The sequence below is a fragment of the Leucoraja erinacea genome, chromosome 31 (genome assembly GCF_028641065.1).
Source record: "Leucoraja erinacea ecotype New England chromosome 31, Leri_hhj_1, whole genome shotgun sequence".
In the NCBI taxonomy this organism is placed as follows: domain Eukaryota; kingdom Metazoa; phylum Chordata; class Chondrichthyes; order Rajiformes; family Rajidae; genus Leucoraja; species Leucoraja erinaceus.
In genome coordinates, this window is record NC_073407.1 from 10,416,250 (window position 1) to 10,422,673 (window position 6,424).

The 6,424-nt window shown below is 43.1% G+C and overlaps 1 non-coding gene across 1 annotated transcript; it reads right to left on the reverse strand.

Moving 5' to 3' along the window:
- Positions 1–535: 535 nt before the first annotated feature.
- On the reverse strand, positions 536–699 carry LOC129712193 (U1 spliceosomal RNA). The gene has a single exon (XR_008726006.1). It is a non-coding gene; the product is annotated as a U1 spliceosomal RNA (small nuclear RNA).
- Positions 700–6,424: the final 5,725 nt, after the last annotated feature.

Genomic DNA, 6,424 nt, shown 5'->3' on the forward strand with positions numbered 1-6,424 from the left:
GTTTCCCACTCACATCTGCCCCCTCTATCTCGCTGTTACACCCCGCTCTCTCGCTAACTGCCAACCCTGTTCCTCAGATTAAATATTTTTTTACACGTAAATCATGAATAAAGATAAGAATGTAAACACAGTTTATACAGTTTGTGCTTTGTTCGCTTTTTCTTTATGGTGAATGACCTTTGACAAATCCCATGATTTCTTGCGTTTTTTGGAATACCGAACTCGCTTGTAACTGAGTTAGTCCTGTGGTTTTGTTAGAAAATCTCTTAATATCCGCACTGAATCCCTGGGTAGGTCTGGCTCATGACACTTCAAAGTGGAGGCAGAGTCTTTGGGAAGGTGTGTTCTGATGCGCCCAGGGAACACAGAATTGGTGGAAGAGGCTGATGAAAGATATGAGAATGAAGTGAAATAAATTTTAAAAGATAGAAAAATTGATGATGTGAGAAAAAATTGGTAAAGATATTTACCTCAAAATAAAACCTTGGAGATTGTTTCTATAAAAGCATTATATTCTGTTTTTAGTTTGAAAAATCAGGGGAGAGCGCGAACGCAGTCCCCCACTACCACAAATTTTGCAGTCGAGTATCCCGCATTTGGGGACATCGCAGGCGTCAGCACACCCGAAGTGCAATGGGTTAGCCTCGTCCTGGGAGAACCTCCTGGGTGATCAAGGTCTCTCCCCTGCCAGGTAAGTATGCTTGAAATTTGTCGCTCACACACTACCAACGACTACCACTACTCCTTTAGGTTATGGCGAGGTAGAATTTTATTATCTTAAGGCTTTGGCTGTTACTACCGGCCTAGATGATGAGCGATCTTTATATATTTCCTTTTGCCATTCATGTATTTGTATATTTTCATGCTTATCTTTCGCTCCACTTATTTGCATATTTTCCTTAAAAGGAAGCAGCGTTTGCCGAGCGCTAACTTGGAATGACCAGATCTGGCCTCTGGGTGTCAGGTTGCATCCGCAAACAGCCTAGCGTGGTATCAGGGCTCGGAGCCAGGATTTTGCCATAAATGCCATGTGCCTTTTCATGCCTTTTTTGATGATTTCAGGAAGATAATGCCCGTTTTCACAAATGAGTTCCTAAATCAGCCTCTTTTTTTGTAACTTAATGTAACTTACAAGAACATTTACACCACTGGGGCGAAACCCGGCTGTAAGTGGGTGTTAAGTGGTGATTGGAAAGGGGTGTGTGGGAAAGTGTCCAGTCTTTGCAAACTGGAGTCCTGCTTTAAGTAGGTGTGAAGTGGTGATTGGGGAGGAGTAGGTGGGGAAATGTCCAGTCTTTTCAAACTGGAGTCAGGCTGTGAGTAGGTGTGAAGTGTTGGTTGGGGTTACCAGGGTTAAGTTTTTGTTTATCGAAACTGTAGAACACGTTCAGGTCGTTGGTCAGCTGATGATTGTCCAAGGAGCGGGTGTTTCCCTCTTGTAGCTTGTGATTTCTTGCAAGCCCTTCCACACTGAAGAAGAGTCATTTGCTGAGAATTTGCTTCTCAACTTCTCAGAGTACCTTTCCTTGGCAGCTCTGATTCCTCTTCTTAGCTTGTACTTGGCCTGCCTGTAGAGGTCTGCATCCCCGCTCCTGTAGGATCTACCCCAGCACAAGTGTCAAAATGCCTAAAGTCAAGTCAATACCTTGTAAAAAATGGAACGATTACGGAGAGTCGGATTGTCAAGGAAGACTCTCTCTAACTTCTACAGGTGCACAGTAGAGAGCATGCTGACCGGTTGCATCGTGGCTTGGTTCGGCAATTTGAGCGCCCTGGAGAGGAAAAGACTACAAAAAGTAGTAAACACTGCCCAGTCCATCATCGGCTCTGACCTTCTATCGAGGGGATTTATCTCAGTCGCTGGCTCAAAAAGGCTGGCAGTATCATCAAAGACCCATACCATCCTGGCCACACACTCATCTCCCTGCTACCTTCAGGTAGAAGGTACAGAAGCCTGAAGACTGCAACAACCAGGTTCAGGAATAGCTACTTCCCCACAGCCATCAGGCTATTAAACCTGGCTCGGACAAAACTCTGATTATTAATAACCACTTTCAACTATTTGCACTTTATCAGTTTATTTATTCATGTGTGTATATATGGTATATGGACACATTTATCTGTTTTTTTGTAAATGCCTACTATTTTCTGTGTGCTTAAGCAAAGCAAAAATTTCATTGTCCTATACAGGGACACATGACAATAAACTCACTTGAGGACTTGAACTTGAACGATTTGGTGACAGTGTACGGGAGTGATATATTCTCTACAGACAACTGTGTGCTGTTTTGCAACGCATGTGAGAAAGCAGTGAACCATGAGAAAAAATATTTCATCTCCATGCATTCATGAAGAGTGATCTTTGCAATGCATTCATTGATGCTGGAATTCCACTGTGGAAATTGGAAAACAAATCTCTCAGAGGTTTTTTAGGGAAATACACAGAGGAACATATACCAAGCGAGTCATCATTACGGAAAAATTATGTTGACAGCAAATTCAACATTGTTGCGCAGAAAATTAGAGATGAAGTTGCATGCAACAAAATATGGATCTCAATAGATGAGATAACTGATGCTGTGGGTAGATTTGGTGCCAATGTGGTCATTGGTACACTAGAGGCAGGTCAACCATCAAAGGAGTATTTCTTGACGGAAGTATTGGAGAAGTCAAAGAGCTGAATTATTGCCCAGTTGTTCACATCTTCACTTGCTGTACTTTGTAATTAAAGTTCCTGGCGATGAAGGTACAGACATACAAGGAAAATGTGAGAGGATGATTTTTGCTAACAAAGATATTGAAGAAATACAAAACATAGCTAAAGTTCTCAAAGGTAGTTGTAATGCACAAGATATCGACATGAATGTAGAGTTTGTAGCTTGTTTCAGGGATGCACCAGTGACCTCAGCTGGGGTAGAAATAAGTTTTTCCACAACTGTAGCATATGCTGTCTGACAGACAGCATAGTTTAACACCAGATAATTTGAAAAAATGCTGGTAGTCATGTGCAACCAGTTTGGTCATTTAATGTAGTATACCTTTATAATTATCATTTTTAACCGTATATTGGTGATGGAAATAAATGCCTTTTTATGTCTCTTTTGTCAATATCTGCCTTTTCTTTCCATTTTTGTAATTTTACTGCCTTTTTGCCTGCCTATTTCAGAGATTTTTAGAGCCTAAACATCCTGGCTCCTCATATGACAGACGAGGAATGAATGTGCAGGAGTACAGGAGGCCTATACCCATTGAAAACAGGTACAGCGCCTTGGGAGCTGTCAGGGCAGACGACATGTCAAGTTTGTGTGGCTGCCTGGGCTGTGACTCCAACCCTAGTGTTGAAGCTCAACAGGGAAGAGTGACATCGGGCAGAGCCATAGTGGTGGTCGACTTGATAGCCAGAGGTGTGGACAGGAGATTGTGCGGAAACAAGCGAGACTCCAGTATGATGTGCTGCCTCCCTGGTGCCAAGGGTCCAGGATGTCTCGGAGCAGCTGCACGGCATCCTCGAGAGGAAGGGGAAGCAGCTGGAGGTTGTTGTGCATGTTGGCACAAACAATATAGGTATGAAGAGGAAGGAGGTACTGCAACATGAGTTTAGGGAATTAGGTGAGAGATTAAAAAGCAGGACCTCCAGGGTAGTGATCTCAGGATTGCTTCCAGTATCTCGTGCTTGTGAAGGTAAGAACAGGAAGATAGGGGAAATGAATGTGTGTCTGAGGAGTTGGCGCAGGGAGCTGGGATTTAGATTTCTGGATCACTGGGATCTCTTCTTGGGCAGGGATGACCTGTAGAAAAGGGACGGGTTGCACCTTAACAGGAGTGGTACCAGCCTCCTGCACGGAAGAGTTTAAACTAGGTTATAGAAGCATATAAAATTATAAACGGACAGCACAAGCTAGATGCAGGATAAATGTTCCCAATGTTGGGGGAGTCTAGAACCACGGGCCACAGTCTAAGAATTAAAACTGAGATGAGAAAAAAACTTTTTCACCCAGAGAGTTGTGAATTTGTGAAATTCTCTTCCACAGAAGGCAGTGGAGGCCATTTCACTGGATGCATTTAAAAGAGAGTTAGATAGAGCTCTGGGGCTAGCGGAATCAAGGGGTATGGGGAGAAGGCAGGCACAGGTTACTGATTGTGGCTGACCAGCCATGATCACAATGAATGGCTGTGCTGGCTCGAAGGGCCTCTCCTGCACCTATCTTCTATGTTTCTAATTCCCGTGTGTAGGAACTGAAGTTGCTGGTTTAAACCGAAGATAGTCACAAAAAGCTGGAGTCTCAGCAGGTCAGACCGCATCTCTGGAGAAAAGGAATGGGTGACGTTGTATTGCAGATGGAGTGAACCCATTCACAAGCTCTCCATCTGCCCACCGTCTCCGATCTCCTGCCCAGTTTGAAGAGCCCACATGACCAGAGTGGAATCAGTTGCTCCATTTTGAGGGACTGCCTAAGAATATGTGGACAATTTTTATATCGATAACTGGCTTGGAACTTTATTCAAGGTTTATACACAAGGAACATGGGCAGAAACTTGTCACGTGCAGCACACCTATTAAACTTCCAGGTTCCTACACACACACATCCTTAATACCCTTGCCATTTCCCAGTCACACTGAATCATTCTTACCTTGGATTCTGAGCAAAGCTTTTTTTAAATTTTATTATTATTTATTTATTTATTTTTTTAATTGTTCACAGGCAGCGAACCAAATATTTTAAACATTTATGGGCCGCTGGCCAAATGTTTACTCCTGACAGTGTAAGCTTGGTTCAGTGAATGAATCGTGACAAAATAAGTTCGAATGTGTGGCATGCAACAAGGTGAGGAGTCCTGAAGGCAGGTTTGAGTTTCCCCATTTCAGATTCAGATTCACATTTATTGTCGCATGTAACAGTTAAGGTACAGTGATATTTGAGTTACCAAAATATCAATTAAAAGAACACAACACAATTAAAAAGAACGATGGAACTTAACATAAACATTCACCAGTGATCACTGTGATGGAAGGCAATAACGTTCAGTCAGTTTTCCTCCCTTTGTTCACCCGTGTTTTGTTTACCCATTTCCTCTACCACACAATATTAGTGTGTGGGTGTGTGTGTGTGTGAAGTTTGTATGTTCTCCATGTGACTGCATGGACTTCCTCCGGGTGCTCCAATTTCCTCCCACATTCCAAAGAGATGCAGGTTTGTAGGTTAAGTGGCTTCTGTAAATTGACCCTTGTGTGTAGGAGTGGATTCGGTGGGCCTGTTTCAACAATGCATCTCTAAACTAAACTCCTCAGCACAAAACTCGCAACTCCAAACGCTGAGTTACTCCAGCTTTTTGTGTTTATCTTCGTGTTTTAAACCAGCATCTGCGGTTCTTTCCTACACATGTGTTCATTGGTGCTTACTGATTACCTCAACATCAGTGGTTACTTGTCTCCTGCGTCCTTGGCACAGCGCCCTAGTCTTGCGGTCAGTTCGGAGTAGTACGTGGGGACAGAAGCGGAGGGGTGGCTATGGGAGGTTGCAGGGCCACAGGTCATAGTGTGCGGACGGGAAGACCTAGCAATAGATGGGTGCCCTATAGCGGCTGGATGAGCGAGCACATGGAACGCAGTCCAACGTTGGCCCGCAGAGATGACCATGAAGCAACCATCAGCTGGGCAAGGCTGACCCCCACATCATCGATATCCTGGGATGGGAGATTGCAACCTTCACGGGGTCCGCCCCGTTTCAACTAATGCAATCAATCTGGTGTGCACAATCAAATAGAACAAGTTGTCCTACAACTTTAGGCTGTGCACACCATACGCAAGAAGATCGATATCCCCATTCACTCGCAGTGCCACCAGGACACTTGGCCATAAAGTGAGAAAATAAGAAATGCGTATCATCTTACTGCCAAGATCAGATTTGATAAGTGCAAAGGAATGTGGCACCTCTGCTTTCTATCTCCATGTCAGATGCTGTGGATATGACTCGTTTGATAAGGGAAGACAGAATCTGTTAAGTAAGTTCAGAGAAAAACTCTGAAAAAAATTGTAAAGTATAAAAGCAAACCCATTTATTTCACTTTCTTTTTTATTAGATTAGGAGACAATGAGAAACAAAGGTACATTCCCTTTATAAATGTAACTACATAAAATGCAGTGCAGTCAGTCTCAACAAGCAATGTAGTAAAAGTTCAAATCGATATTTTAAACATCACAGAATTGTGGTTCTACAAAAGATCCCGACAAATGTTGAGCAAGCAAACAGCTTGTTAAAACAGCCTATAAAATCTCAGCTGCCATGCTAATAATTCACTGAACTGTGGGTACAATGTACAGTTAACGTTGGGTCTTAGATTAACACAAACTACAGACAAATAACGCTACATAACCGTGCTTCACAGTGTGACTTGCAGAAAGAAATTAAAGTTTTTTGGGGTG